Source organism: Talpa occidentalis, unplaced genomic scaffold, assembly GCF_014898055.3.
Source record: "Talpa occidentalis isolate TD23 unplaced genomic scaffold, MPIMG_talOcc4v2.1 talOcc4.854, whole genome shotgun sequence".
Lineage (NCBI taxonomy): Eukaryota > Metazoa > Chordata > Mammalia > Eulipotyphla > Talpidae > Talpa > Talpa occidentalis.
Genome location: NW_023605255.1, coordinates 9,013 through 25,485, shown reverse-complemented (window position 1 = coordinate 25,485; position 16,473 = coordinate 9,013). Strand labels below are relative to the sequence as shown.

Sequence of the window (16,473 nt, the reverse complement as noted above, 5' to 3'; positions counted from 1 at the left end):
TAGACATGGAATTGCTGGGTCATATGGGCGCGGTGTGGTAACACCACCTGATGGGGAGATCCTACACGTCTAAAACACAAATAAAAATGTACGCTAACATAATCTATATAAAAAATAAACAAATGATGATGTTTGAAGATTTTTGAAGTTCCCTTCATAAATTAAGTTCATCTTGGGCCTCCCTGGTGGTGCAGAGGTTGAGCTGTGCTTGGCTGTGAAGCTGCCCACAGCCTCTGCAGTGCCGGTTTGATCCTCAGCTACCGGTGACGGTCCCACATGGTGCGCAGACCTCTCCTGTCGCCCGCTGCTCCCCTCAGCAGTGTATTTCATAGGTCTGCCTGTTCTGTTCCCCGCTCTGGCTCTGGTGAATTCTCTCACCCTCCCGCACTTCTGACTGTACCAGTGCTTGTATAAATAAATAAATCATTTAAAAAATAAATTAATTAAGTTCATCTTGATCTACTACCATGGTAGGTAGTATATTCAGTTTCCATGATAATAGTGTATTTTACAAAATACTTTTCAGAATGCACAAAATATTCAGGAACAACTAAAGCTTGTTCCTCCTCCATATCCAGGTATTCTCCTAGAGAAACTGATTGTAAAGTGTCATCTGAAATACCTCCCACAGAATTATTGACAATATTCATCCTTATGTGAATAGGGTTTTTGTGTGTGTGTGTGTGTTTGTGTGATAGACCTCATTTTGATGTACTTTTGAATTTAATGTTCCTTTGACTCTTTTCTGAAAAAATAAAAAATCAATTAACAAATTCTAGGAAGTATGGAATGCTGCACATGGTATTCTGTGTTTTATTTTCACAACTGATTTATTTCAAATTTATGCACCAGTCTATTTCCATTAAAATCAACAAGGACACGTTGGATGTAAGAGACGAGATTATGTTAAAATACTCAGCTTTGACTGATTCCTTTAAGCTGCTTCAATAGAAATAGGTCCCGCAAGTCTGCTAGGCACCATTAAGCCAAACAGACACTGGTCCTATCTTCATAGAGCTTATTGATGATCCAAACAAATCATCGGAAGCAATGAGGACTGTAAAACCTGTAGAGTTTGAGTTGAGAGCTGAAGGTAATAGTCAGTTAAATGAAGAAAGAGAAAGCTTTCCAGTCAGAGGGAAGCATATGTTCTGAGACTCACAAGATGAGAGAAACATAGTACAGTGTAAGGAATGTAAAGAAGGCAAAAGGATAAGAACCTTCCCAATTCACACAATGGCCTCCTTTCTCAGTATAGGTAGACATCTAGGTCTCTACTTTCAATCCTACATCAGGAACAAATCCTGAGATTCTTTTACCATAATAGTTTTGAGGAGCTCAATAACTTTTCTTTTTAGAAAGTGTAAGTTGTCAACAATTAACGTTTACTTTAAATAAACCCCATGACAAAGCTTAATTTGCTTTACAATTGTTTAAATCTTACACTTATTTCCTTCTCTGCAATAGTCTTCTATCAAATATGTGGATGTCTCCTCGCTTCATTCAATTTTCAGGTCAGAGGCATCCAAGAACAAATCTTAAGCTTTTCTTCTCTTATCCTTTTTATTTTTTTGCTCTGTAGAAGCTATTTTAGAATATCTTGCTTGTTTACATGCCCACTTATTTATTATCTAATTGTGTCCATTAGAAGATAACCTCTCTAAAGTGAGGGAATTAGTGACTAAAAAAAGTATTTGATCTACATTGGGCATTACCAAATACAAAAAGAAGAGGAAGAAGAAAAAGAAGAGGAGGAGGAAGAGGAAAAAGGAGTTCTTGCCACTATTTTATCTTTTTTTTTTTTTTTTTTTTTTACCCAGTTGTCATCTGTCCTGGCATCTGCCTGCTTTTGTTTATTATAAATGCTCATTAAGCTCTCAGGCCAATTTAATATCCTACAGTTTTCCACCAAAATCAATACAAATACCTTGACAATTTTCCTTTCTATAATAACTTTCTCTTCACTGACCTTAGTGCCCACTTGACTGATAAAATATGGGATAACTGATACTACATGACTTCCAAAACTAGGTTGTAGAAGGTGATAAGAGTTTCAGCCTGCCTCACTCTCTACTCTGATGCCACAATGTTATGAGGAAGCCTGAATCAGCATATATGGGATGTTATATGTCTTTTCTCACTACTCCTATTCAACTATCCACTAGAAGTGTTAGCAGGTGCATTAAGAACAAAGATTGGGAAGGAATAAGCATTAAATAAATGAACACCATTAAAATGAGTGATATACCAAAACTTGGAATAACACATATTGGCAAGAATGTAAAATAACAGAAATCCTCATTCCTTTTTGTTGGAAATGCAAAATGGTATAGTTACTTTGGAAAGATAGTTTCTGTATATCTCTAATTTCTGTAGTTCTAAAGCTATTAAATGAAAGATTTTATTAATGAAGCTGTAATCCATTCTACCTCAATGAAGCTGTTAAAAAATACACAATAAAATTCTAGAAGTATTAGAAAATAGTGTTTCCAAACCAAAGAATATCCAAGAATTTCTGAACACATATTTTGTATTTTAAATAAAACCTGTTATACTTTAAAAAAATCAATTACTTTTAAGATAAGAGAGAGTGCTGGATATTTGCAAAAAAGAACCACAACAATATTTGTCCAGGGTTACTAGTAAATAATGATATTTCCACATCTCTAGTCATGCATATTCATAAACATTCTATCATCCTGACCTGTGAGAAAAAAAAATTAAATGCAAATGTCATGACTTTCTGATTAAAGCATGCATAGTTCAGGCTCTTATCAAATAAGTGCATTCCATTTTCAGGATAAGTGCTAAATATGTTCTACCAAATTATCCTTAGGCATTTAAAATGGTGACTCTGGGGATCACTTAATTAGTAAAGAAGCCTATAATCAATTCAAAGGGATATTTTTCAACTATGAGTAAATGGTAAATACTTACCTGTCCTTTTACCCAGGGAAAATAAATTGAGATACAGAGGTTGGTATACTATAATTCAATTTTCATCCATTTTTCTACCTGTGTTGACAGGGAGGAAGAGGCCAAATTACTTGTCACATCATAATGATCCAGTTGGGATTTCATCCCATGAAGGGTGAAGCCCTCTCAAAGATCTCTGAGCCACTGCAAAGCGGCAGTGAGAAGACTAAGTAATTATTCTTTTTATTTGATGCTATATTGTACGGCTCTCTAATAAAATATGTCTACTGGCAGTTTTCCCTAGGCGTCCATTTTGCTCACTACTTTCTAAGGGAACTTTGTGAGGGTTTAAATATTAAAATGTTTAAATATTTAAAACAGGTTCTCAGTGACCTGCACTAAGTTTTGAGTCAGGAAGGTACCTATGAGATGGGATCCATACTCATTGTAGCCAAGTTCAATTCCCTAAGCAGTTGTTTACCAAACATCCTCTAATGAAAGGTCCACTGGTAGGCTGCAACTATGCATTTTTTAAAAAGATTTATTTATTTATACAAGAACTTGGGTACAGTCCAGATGTGCAGGAGGGTGAGAGGATTCACCAGAGACAGAGCAAGGAACAGAACAGGCAGACTGACGAAATACACTGTTGAGGGGAGCAGCAGGTGAGACAGGAGAGGTCTGTTGCACCAAGTGGGATCCTCGCTGGTGGGCCGGGATTGAACCGGTGCTGCAGAGGCTGTGGACAGTTTCACAGTGCTGTGCTCAATCGCCTGCGCCACCAGGGGAGGCCCTGCAACTATGCATTTTTATCAACAAAGAAGATATACAGATGGCAAATAATCACATGAAAAGATGCTGCATATCACACGTGATCAGGGAAATGCAAATTATAGCATTAATGTGATCCCACTATACCCCACTACACAGCTATTGTGGATGGCCAAAATCCAGAACACTAACGCCAAATGCTAGCAGAAATATGGAGCAACAAAAATGTTCATTCACAGGGTCATGCTACTTGTTATTTAATCAAAGGAGCTGACATCTTATATTTGCACAGACACCTGTGTACAGATGTTCATATAGCTTTATTTATTGCCAAAACCTGAAAGCCACCACAACATCCTTCAGAAGGTAAACAGATAAACTGTGGTATATCAGACACCAGAATAGTCAGCACTATAAAGAAATGAGCTATAAATGCATGAAAAGACAGAGAGGAAAATTAAATGTATATTACTAAGTAAAAAACAAATCAGTCTGACAAGGTTACATGCCCAATGATTCCAACTATAAGATATTTTATAATGGATAACACTTAAAGAATCAGTAAAAATTTAGTAGTTACTGGGCGTTAGTGTGAAAGAAGAATGAACAGGATGAATGTATGATAATGTAAAAGCAGAACATGTCATCCTATATTTATCCAAACCTATAAATGCACAATATCAAGAGTGAAACCTAATGTAAACTATGAACTCTGGGTGATTGTGATTATATTCATACAAGCATATCTTTGGTATAAAATGTTCCTCTCTGGTGAGAGGGGTTGGTAATGGAGGTGGCTATGCATGAGTAAAGGCAGGAATTACATGGGAAATTTCTGTATCTTCCCTTCAATGCTGCTCTAAACCTAACACTGTTCTAAAATACAGTCATATAAGAGATTCTAGGACAAATGTAATTCATGCTTTTATATTGCAAAGTTCCTGAAGAGAAATTACTAATTTTACTCTTTAAAAGCTAGAAGCATGCAACACTAATTTTCGCTGGTGTTATTTGGGTTAACTGAACATTGCCATGAATAAGACATGAATTAATGATACACCCTCTATGATACAGTGGGATAGAAAATCCACAGCCCTTCTCTCCTGTAGACAGGAGCCTGTAATTATTTTGGTACCATAAATGCACTCGACCTTGTAATGAAGCTATGAATTCTTTCAGAATAATATTTTATAGGCATAAAGTTACTGAAATGAAAACCAACTATATTGATATAGTCATCAAAATATTTTAAAAAGAAATTTCTTTTATAAAAAAATACTTAGTAACAGATGTAATAACTACTATAACATATAGTATATATAGATATTTAAATATATATGCAAAAAGTATAATTCAATGACTGTTAGAGATTTCTAATGATAACAAAACACAGAAACTTCAAATACTATATTGTTTTATTTTTCCTGTACTCATAATTGAAAAAAGCGATAGGGCCTCCCTTGTGGCACAGAGGTTAAGTCTCAGCACTATGAAGCTATCCACAGCCACTCCAGCATGAGTTTGATCCCTGGCCAGGGAGATGACCCACATGGTGCCGCAGACTTCTCCTGTCTCACCTTCTGCTCCCCTCAGCAGTGTTATTTCAGTCACTCTACCTGATCTGCTCCCCATTCTGACTCTGATAAATCTTCTCACCCCCAGCACCTCTGGCCTACACTCCAGTTCTTGTATGCATAAATAAATATTTTTTTAAAAAGGAGAAAGTGATAGCTTTTAGTTACAATGTACTTCTATTTTCTATGACAGAGCAAGATCCTCACTGAGAAAATATGCCCTTGATGTTCACCCTGCCTAGAATGGTCTTTCTCTAACATCATTAGGACTGATTGCCACTTGTCCTTTACATCTGAACTTCAGTTTGTCTTCCAAGGACATTGTTTACTTGACCTCTAAAAGCAAAGCAACAAATCACTCTGACTCTTTCTAACTCCCCTCTGAGATTCTTACTCCCCTTGACCCTCAAGAGGTTTGGTTCTTGTCTTTAACTTCCATAGCTCCATCACCTAGTACTGGCATATTGTAGGTGAAGGAATAAATGGATGGTATCAGCCCATTTGTGCCCTAGAGCTCACAGTAGCTTAATAGGCTTAAATGTGATCATTCAAAAAGGTTAATGCACAGTGGGAAGAAAAAAGAGAAAAATCACCACTCTGGCATCATGCTCCCCAGTGGGAAATACCCATTTAGACACATGTATTCTGTTCTTCTCTGCCCTTTACTTCAGCATAGTCCAAACAACCATATATTAAAAATAGGGATACTGGAATCCACAGATATCTTTATGTGCATTTTCTAGCTTTATTATGACTTTTCCTTGAGGGCTTAAAAATACCACAGTAGGAGATATAAAACTCTTTAAATTGTTTGACTCCATGATTTCTCTTTCATGAAGCTAAAAAAATTACCAATTATAGAAAAGGCTTTTTGTCCATATATGATCATGACAGTGTGACTGATAGCAGGGGAAAAAAGACAATCTAAATAAAAATATGGAATTCCTAAATAAATAAGGGATATGTACATGGTAGAACATGGGACAGTCATTAAAAATATTCCTTTTGGGCCTCCCCGGTGGCGCAGCGGTTGAGCGCTGGGTTGCGAAGCTGCCCGCGGCCTCTGCGGCGCCGGTTCGATCCCCGGCTGCTCCCCGGCCACCGGAGGAGGATCCCACATGGCGCGCAGACCTCTCCTGCCGCCCGCTGCTCCCCTCAGCAGTGTACTTCGGTCCTTCTGCCTGCTCTGCTCCCCGCTCTGGCTCTGGTGAATTCTCTCACCCTCCCGCGCTTCTGACTGTACCCAGTGCATGTATAAAACAAAAAAAAAAAAAAAACAAACAAACAAACAAACAAAATAAATAAATAAAACATGCCTCTATTAAAAAAAAAAAATATTCCTTTATAGGATTTTAAAATAATTTTCTTGTTATACATTCGTGAGAAATAGCATATAAAAATTCTATAATAGAATGACATTGTCTATGTATCTACCAATTGTCTATTTTTCATGTATTCATTTATTAAGCAAACTATTCAAAATATCAAGCACATGTAATACAAAGAAATGACGCCAATAATTATGTTTGGTTGGTGGAAATGCCGATGCTTTTATCTTCTACTTATTCCTTTTTAGAATCTATTGTATTTCCTGAGTCTACAACATTTTATAATGTGAAAATGTACTTAATTCAGAGGCAAGGCTAAGATGTTTATGGGTCACATCCCTTTCCCTGCTCCATTATTACTGTCATCTTCTTCTGAGATGGTGTTGCAGCAAAGAGATAATAGAAGTCTTGATTTTACATACTAATTTACACATGGGATCACTTGGATGGAGCCCTAAGAAAGAATGCCAGCAGAGGATGGCCTGGAGTGGCCAAAAGATGACATCAAAGCAGCTGCTTCATCATGCATATTCAGCTAGAAAATGTGCCCAGGAGATTCTAGGACAAATGTAATTCATGCTTTATATCGCAAAGTTCCTGAAGAGAAATTACTAATTTTACTCTTTAAGACTTCAGTCCCTGAAATTTTAGAATTTTTAGAATTTTTTTCAATCATTGAATCTATGTATTTCAATAACAGAACTTTAAAACTTATTGAAAGTAAAATTAATCAATATTGAAATTCTGCCTTCTCCAATCATTTTTGTATCTTCCCTCGAAATTAGAATTACATTATAAATACCAATAAAATGTACTACAGATGGTTCTAGAGTTACTTCATAGGGCATATGATCATATTGGTTATACCAAGATGTCTATACTCAAGAGATCAATAACTGTTCACTCAGCAAATATGTGAGGGCTTACTACATATACTCCAGTTATGAGTATCTAGTGACATTCACTGTTCAGTAGGTGTTTAATTTAACATCTGTGATTCTGCTCCTTCATCTATAAAAACAGAATTGTTTTGGGCCTCCCCAGTGGCGCAGCAGTTGAGCGCTGAGTTGCGAAGCTGCCCATAGTCTCTGCAGCGCCGGTTCGATCCCCAGCCACCGGGTGAGGTTCCCACATGGGGCGCAGACCTCTCCTGCAGCCCGCTGCTCCCCTCAGAAGTGTATTTCATCAGTCTGTTTGTTCTGCTCCCTGCTCTGGCTCTGGTGAATTCTCTCACCCTCCTGTGCTTCGACTGTACCCAGTGCATGTATAAATAAATAAATAAATCTTTAAAAAAACAAAATAAAAAAAAAAAAACAGATTTGTTTTGAAGCACAAATGACATTAGGTATGTAAAGTGTCTAAATTGTACTTGGCATATGATGACCTTAATAGATGCAGCAATGTTTGCTCCTTTGGTACTAAGTTCTGAGTAAAATATGGTCCATACCAGTTGGGTGATTATAATCTATTAAAATTAATAAGAAGCTAATAGTGCAAGAATTGCTCTCATCAGAGGAACTGCCTAGATCTCTTATCTAGGGTACACAGAAGACTTCATGGATTGCTTACTAAGTGAGAGTGGCTGGAAGAAAAAGAAAAAGTAAAGATAAAATTTTGAGAAAGAAGTTGAGAATTTCTCCTTTTTGTAAAGGAAAAAAATATTATCTATAGAAAAAAGGTCAGAAAGTAGGTTTTTCCTTTAAAGAGGTCTATATAGAAATAGCCTCTTGCATACATAGTACTACATTCATATTTTTATTTTTTCAGAATTCCAAAATGTACTTTTTCTTATATTTCATTCATTAGCAATGTATAAGAAATTCTTCCTCATTCTGTGCTGACTGAAATTAGGAACTGAGAGAAGGTTACAGAGGAACACTGCATTGACACTAAAGATACAGTAAATCAGCCAAAAAGCCAAAGAGCACCCTATAACTCAGTCTGGGCATGGCCCATGGCTCTTACTGGCACTTCACAAAAGGAAACATAACACTTTTTCCTGCTCTAGGCTCCCTGCCAGGCCATGGAGAGGATCTGCACATTTGTGTGTGAGACTAAATCAAGAAGCTTCTCCCAGGGAGGTAATGGGAGGTAATGGGGTGCCACCAGGTCCTTGGGATCTTGGAAGCTTCATCCTCCCGGGACCTCTTTATGGTTCAGTTTATACACAGCAAGCTTGGAAGTGTTCTAGAGAACCAACTGTGTTGGTGTTTACAAGACAGGTTAAGTCAATGGTTAGTAATGGACTGAAAATACCCCTATCTGCTGAAGCCTGCTCAGGGCTCTCCTCACACTGTCTCCATATCTTTAGAGAAGACAGAAAGTTATTTTTAAATTGGACCTTGAGATGGGAGGCATTCTGGCAGGTCTTACTGCTCCTTTAGCTGTGTCTTTTTGATGAGAAAATTGTCATCACCTCTGAGCAAAATTTAAAATTATATCTCCAGTGAAATGGGGCTCATATTTAAATCTTTTCTTATAACGCTTCCATGAAATTCCATGTATTTGTCGCCCAATGGCACATGTTGTCTTTGTATTTTATTTTGGTCATCTAGGTTTTTCTCGTAATCTCTTCATTAAATAACTAGAAGGGAAAAATCAGTCCCTTTCTCATAACATCCCCACAATTACATTTGAAGGAATAATAGGGTTGTTCCTTGTGTTGTATTTCTTGTCTTCCCATCTTCCTGGGTTATTTCTCAGAGCTCTAATCAGAAGAACTTATTTGACTGGTTGCTAAACTCACACATTCATTGATGTATCTACTCAATCAATAATTACTTCTTGAGTATTTCTCTTTTGGCACAGGACAGGATGATCACACCAGTTGCTTTATTTCTGTACGTGTCCACCTACATGTCCACCCATGATGGAGATGAGAAAACAAACATGTATGAAGAAGCAAACCCTCATTCTTCAGCTGCTTTGATAAACCATCTTTTAAGTGAGGTCACTTATTATTTATTCAACAAGTATTATTGAACACCCATGATGTTTCGGGCACGGGGGTTGGAGTCATTGACAAAAGTCAGGTCCCTGCTGTCATCATGCTATCTTCTGGGAGGGGAGCATGGGGACAAAGAGCGGCTGAATAACAAATTAAGTAGATCAATGGTAAAGATGCTAAGAAGCAAATTAAAGCCAAGAGAATGAAGATGATGGAAGAGATCCAATTCTAGAATGACTGACTAGAGAAGTGACATTCTAAGGTAACACAGACTGGCATACTCACTGGAGTGAGATCCTTGTCCAGTTTCGACAATTCAGTCCTGCAGGGGTAGTCAACAGTTATTTCTGGATTAGTTACATTTCTCTCTGCACTTTTAGAGGATTCATCTGAGCAATAGATTCAACTGTCACATAGATATATTCAGCAGAATATATACCCAAGAGGTGAAAATAAACTGCCCAGGTGAGAAATAATGGCAGGGCTCAGAGGACCCTGGCCCTGGCCACCCTGTAGAATCAAAGAGAGGTGGGGCCTTCTTGGTGGCACAAGGGGTTAAGCACAGCACTGTGAAGCTATCCACAGCCTCTGCAGCACAAGTTCAGTCTCCCACTGGCCAGGGAGCTACCCACATGGCACAGTAGACCTCTCCTGTTTCACCTGCTGCTCCCCTCAGCAGTGTATTTCAGTCAGTTTGCCTGTTCTGTTTCCCATTATCTCTGGTAAATCCTCTTAACCCCCATACCTCCGGGCTGTACCCCAGTTCTTGTATGCATAAATAAATGAATCTTAAAAAAACAAAGAGAAGTGGAGTAAAGCTGTGCTGTCTTTACAGTCATTCTTGAGAATTTCTAGTCTCTTCCACATACAACCTAAATTCACTTATTATCTCAGTCTCCTGAATCAAAGCTGTGAGAAAGGAACATGTCAAGATAGCAATGGAACAAGATAATGGGTGTAAAATGACAAAAACCAGGAAACCTCTTACTGAATGAGTCCAAGCATTATCACAAGGAAAAAAGAGTCTATTGCGCATAGAAAAGGCAACTAAAACTGTGAGTCCAGCATCTATGAAAAATGACTTGTTAACCATACGGGAAAAGGATTCTAGTGAGTCACTGACAGAAATCATATTCAGCTGACAAATTAGCAGACATGGGGGGTGGATACAGTGAACTGAAGCAATGAGAGCTTTAAGTGACGTACTTTCAGTTAGTGATTAGCTGGGAGGGGTTCTACTTACATAATCATGTTTATTTGCACTAGGAAAAAATAGGCTCTTAACAAAATTTCAGTGTTCCATTCTAAATTATAAAGTATTTTATTCAGGATACATTTTATTATTGACCTAAATTTATTTTATTATTGACCATAAAATTATATTTTCATTTATTTGGTGAGAATGAAGAACAATAATTGCAGTTTTTATGATGTTTCTCACTCCAACAAAGCAGACTCCCTGCAACTGACCGGGTTGATAAAGGTAGTCCTTACTGTAGGTGTTCTCAGAATCTCCTGTCATTTTTGTTTATTTTTCTGATTGCTTGAATCTAACTTCTCATTTCTTCTCATATTCAGGGAGAAAATAGTGTGCCAGAAATACTTAATTTGAAGATACTAAATGAACAATAGGATAAATTATAATAAAAAGCTTTTATTCAGCTGTTCCCAATAAACAAAGTTTTTACATCTCTGGGATTGTGTGCAATTCTTTTTCCTTTCAACTTCTCTCAATTTTTCAGTTTCTGCCATAAATATCTATTGTTTCTATTCTTTTAAATCTTCCCATTAAAAAACAATAAATTACTTCCATAGAGTGATTCAATCTATTTTCAATTCTTTCTGGGGGTTCAGGTTGAAACTCTTTTCTACAACTAGTTCTTCTCCAATTGACCAATAGATCCCTTAAATATTTGAAAAGAATTCTCTTTCTTCTCAAGTTTTCTCTCCTCTCCTTAAGGACTAGGTTTTCTATTTCCTTCTACCCTGACTTTTGCCAAATTACTCATATATCTTCTTCATCACAATCAGTCTACTTTGAGTAAGAAATGTGTGTGTAAAAATAAAACTGTTCACTTAGAGCTAGGAATTAAATATATTTACCTAAAAGAAAGAACACATCTTACTTGACCAGCTTTTGTCAGACCTTCTTGTTAAGACATTGTAACATTTAAATCTGTATCAGATGATCTGCGACATAGGGGAAATAAAAAATACTTGGAGAGTCTACATTGGAAAACTAAGCTTACAGCATGATAATCAAGGAATTAGACTTGGAAACTTAGAGAATGAGGAATAAGAGGGATTCTGCTTCCAATTGGAGCAGCATCCCAACAGAGTTCATTTTGGCAAAGCTGAGAGGCCAAGTAGAACAATTCGTTTGTTGGTGTTGGAAGGAAAGTCACTTCCAGCTAGTGTTAGAGAATTACATACAATCATCACATTCCTTCTTCTCTTTACCTGTCTCAGCATCTTTCACTTCCCAATCTCTATTCATAATCTCTGCTTCCAGTTTCTCCTCCAACCCTTTCCCTTATTCCTGCACATTAGTCACTATATAAGAAATGGAACAGGAAAGTAGATGAGACAAGGAAATTAGGGCAGCAGCCACTTGACTATGTGACAAGAAGCCAAGGCATCTGCAACTCACCAGTAAAGCCTCTATGGATGTCATTCTTTTAAAAAAAAAATAAAGTTAATGCTGCAGAGTTCTAAGATTTCAAATGATAAATATCTCTATTTATTTAGGAGGCATATTTAATTTTTAAAAGTTCATCTTTCATATTAATACTTGAAAATTTAATGACATGTGATAGATCACAGTTTCACATTCTAGATATTGACTGATTTCTTTTCTTATAAAGGAAAAAGTATAAAAACACATTTGTATTGAACACATATTCCTTAGTCCATCAGTCAAGAATGTTTTGGAATCACAGAATTCCCCAGCAATAAAGCCGTATTTCTCTGGGTCATCACCATTTTGTAAATTACAAGTCCTCAGCCTCAATCTAGAATATTGACCCGGCTGCACAGAGATGGGGGAGGGAGAGAGCTAAGATCCTAGCATGTGTCACTTAATAACATTATTTCAGATCCCAAGGACACTAAAATTCTGACATCTGAAGACTGTGTAGACATTGCACATATGGCCATCTAGTCAGAAGGTCACTCTATTGTCTGAACATTATCTGTCCTGTCTATCACTTGTATAATCTCTATGGGAAGTAATAAGATGGAGCTATCAGGAAAGCTCACTTCCTGCCTTGTTCCACAGGCTTCTAACTTCTATTTACCTCCCACTCCAAGACTCTCCTTCCTATATGGGTCATCACAGTCCTCAGGGCTAAGCATCTTACTTACCACAGGTGTGCCTATTGTCAATCAGAAAATGAGTTTCTTGTCTCCCTCCCCTATCATTGTGCAGTGGACTGAGGCCCAGGAAGACTACTTGCTAATTCTGAAAGGAATTTTGGTCTCCAGTCTTATATGTTCTTAAAGGAATTCAATTACCAAATTTATCCCCACGATTTTTCTCTTTGGGGAGATTTGTTATATTTAAAGTACTCAGCAAAAAATAAGTAATATCCTCTTAAAAACAAAGATAATTTCATTAAGATAGTTTTGAAGATAAGTATTCTGAATAAAAAAATAGTTAATGCTAATTTGGAATTTTGAAATGCATAAGAAGTATTCTTAATTTTGATTTCACTTGATTGGCTATTCCTTGGAGACATGAATTCAAACAATGCAGTGGAAACATACATGCAATGATCTCTACATTTATGTTTAGCTTCTGCATAAATCAGTCAGTGTGATGGGAAAAGGACTTCCTTTTTCCTTATACAGCATGTTCTTTTAGCATGCCTGTTTATACTTATGATTTTGCTTCAGGATCACAAATAAATAATTTTCATATTTATGAAGGTCTCTAATGTGGTTGCCTATTTTCTGAAGAATGAGACTTTTCTTCTTTTAGTAGGTATGTCTCACATCTTTTAAGGCACAAGAATATACATTTCACAAAAGAAATTAAAAATCAGACCTGTCAATTGCATAAGTTCATTTATGCAAACAACTTCCCAACATGGCAAAGTCATCTAACATGTCACAAAGAGAAAAGAGAAAAGCTGAAACTATTGAGCCATAGTACAAGTAACCTTGGAAATGTTTATTAAACCAGTGACATCTCTTTCAACCTTCTTACCATAATGGCAAGAAAGGATTGTGTTTTATTTTAAGTTAACATGTTAATTTCTTACCAAATTTTCTCTGTAACAAATAATCTTATCTCAAGTTTTCTTCAAGTTTTGGAAATAAAGGAGAATCATGAGAACATCTTTATCATTGTTTTTTCACCTTACCTACCCCTTTTGATCCAATGAATGATAACAATAAAAATATGGATTGTGGGCCTCCCTGGTCGCACAAGGGGTTAAGCATCGCATGATTAAGCAATCCACAGTCTCTATAGCATGAGTTCAATCCCGGCCAGAAAGAAACCCACATGGCACAGCAGACCTCTCCTGGCTCACCCTATGCTACCCTCAGCAGTGTGCTTCAGTCAATCTGTTTGTTCTGTTCCCCACTCTGTCTCTGGTAAATCCTCTCACCCCCCACATCTCCGGCCTGTACCCCAGCTCTTGTATGCATAAATAAATAAATCTTAAAAAAAATGGATTGTGGAGAGGACCAAAAAGATTTTTTTCTAATTTTGGCTAAAAGAATTAGAGTTCCACAGTTATTGTAAGCTTGATGTCTGAGGCTAAGAAAAAGAAATTTTCCTTGCGGAACCCTAAAATGAACTGTGGAAATGATCAGTGGTGAAAGATGAAATGGAACCCCAATACTCATTTTCCCAAATAAAATGTCTTTCTCACAATTTTCAGTGTTAACTCATTCAGAGGTGAGGTCTTGGTTTATGGTCTCATAAGAGCTTTCTGTTTGCTTTTTATAAATACTGCAAAAATGTCTACCACCTCACTTTAAAATGTGAGAATCTTCACCACCTATTTTTTGTTGTTTTGGCTTTTTGACATTTAGCTGAACCCGAGACATAAAAATTTCCATTTTAACATTTTATTCTATGTGTTACAATAATTCTCATCTAAAAAGCAGCAGGATTGCCTGCTGGTTGCTGTTGTATGTGTGTCTAGAGCAGTTATTAGAAATTAATGTACTTATTTCCCAAATTAAAGTGCATTAAATGCTATCTGCATCAGGTTTCTTGGGATTTGATGTCATGTTCTGTATTTTTTCATGGGAAGCGCAGGTGAAGACAGTTTCTGCTGGATATCTGTAACCAAGAGTAACTGTTCAAAGGTATGGTTTCAGAAACACTGAAAGGAAACCAACTAGAAAAAGTTTAATGATCTGACTTGCTATAGGCTATTTTTTATTTTAATTTTTTAAAAAAAAGTGTAGATTAACAGGACATTTACAAAATAGCACAGAGAGAATCTGTGTCCTTCACACAGTTTTTCCATTGGTTCCGTCTTAACTATACCATGTAACATGAAAACTTGACATTGGAATAAATTGTACTTTATCCGTATATGTAGATTCATGTAGCAAATAATGTACATAGCTATTCTATCACCACAAAAATCTATCTTGTCCTTAACTATAGTTACACCTGCCTTTCCTTCCACCCATCCCTAAACACTGGCACCCACCCATTTGTTCTGTACCTCTAATATATCAAGAGTGTTTATAAATAGAATTACATAGTATGTGATTTGAGTATTTTTTTCACTCAGAATAGGGTCTTTGAGATCCCTCCAAATACTTGTATGCATTAATAGTATGTTACCCTTTTTTATTAAGTCCCATTCCAGAATATTGATGTACCATAATTTAAACATTCACCCATTCTAATGCATTTTGGGTTTTGCCTATTTTGCGCTTATTACAAATAAACTGCTATGCATCATCATGTACAGGTTGTTGTACAGCTATGTTTTCATTTTTATGATACAAATGTCCAAGAATGTGATTGCTGAGGCTTCTGATAATTATGTCTATTACTACAGTAAACTATCAGCAATGTATGTGGAATCAGGTTTCTCTGAATCCCCTCAAGTGTTTAGTATGGTTACTACCATTTTTGCTATTGTATTCTAATGGGTATGCAATGATTGTTCATTATGTTCTTAACTGGCATTTTCCTAGTGACTAGTGATGTTGGACATCTTTTAATGTACTTATTTACCATTTTTGTATTTGGTAAGTGCTTCTACCTACCTTTTGTCCATTTTTGTAATTGGATTGTATATTTACTTACTGTTGAGCATTTACAGTTTTTATATATAGTGTAGATATGAGTCCTTTATCTGATATCTACTTCAAATATTTTCTCCAAGTCTATAACTTGGTCTTTTTTTCTATTCTCTTAACAGGATTTTTCACATAAAAATCTTTAAAAATTTTGATGAAGTCCAATTTATCATCCTGATGACAGTATAAAGTCTTGATATGTGAGTATACTGGTCTTCCTCCCAACATATTACCCATTTTTATCATGAGAAAATCTTTAGAATTTTTTTAATTGAGGAACAAGTTATGAAGTAAATAAGTACTGATTTTTTATTTTGATTAGTACTGACCCAAACTGCCAAAGTCATCAAAAGTCATCAAAAATTCTGAGGAAACATGAGCAGAGATATGTAGTATATACACAAAGGAATTCTAGTCAGCTATCGAAAAAGATGAATACTTGCCATTTGTGACAATGTGGATGGAGCCAGAGGGCATTATGCTAAACGAAACAAAACAAAGGGTCAGATAAAGCCACACTAATAACCAACCCTAGAAATTTGACGGTAGAACTGAGGCAATCTGTGAGAGAGGGGCAAGAAAAAGTGGGGAGAGAGCAAAGTAGACTGTCCACCATGGTGGATAATGGGTGTTTGGGGTTGGCTGTGGTTTGCTAACAACA

General features: G+C 36.5%; 1 long non-coding RNA gene across 1 annotated transcript; it reads left to right on the top strand.

Moving 5' to 3' along the window:
- The first annotated feature begins 9,814 nt into the window (after positions 1–9,814).
- Positions 9,815–11,162, top strand: LOC129145083 (uncharacterized). Its single transcript, XR_008550137.1, has 3 exons — positions 9,815–10,001; positions 10,431–10,591; positions 11,115–11,162. It is a non-coding gene; the product is annotated as an uncharacterized LOC129145083 (long non-coding RNA).
- Positions 11,163–16,473: the final 5,311 nt, after the last annotated feature.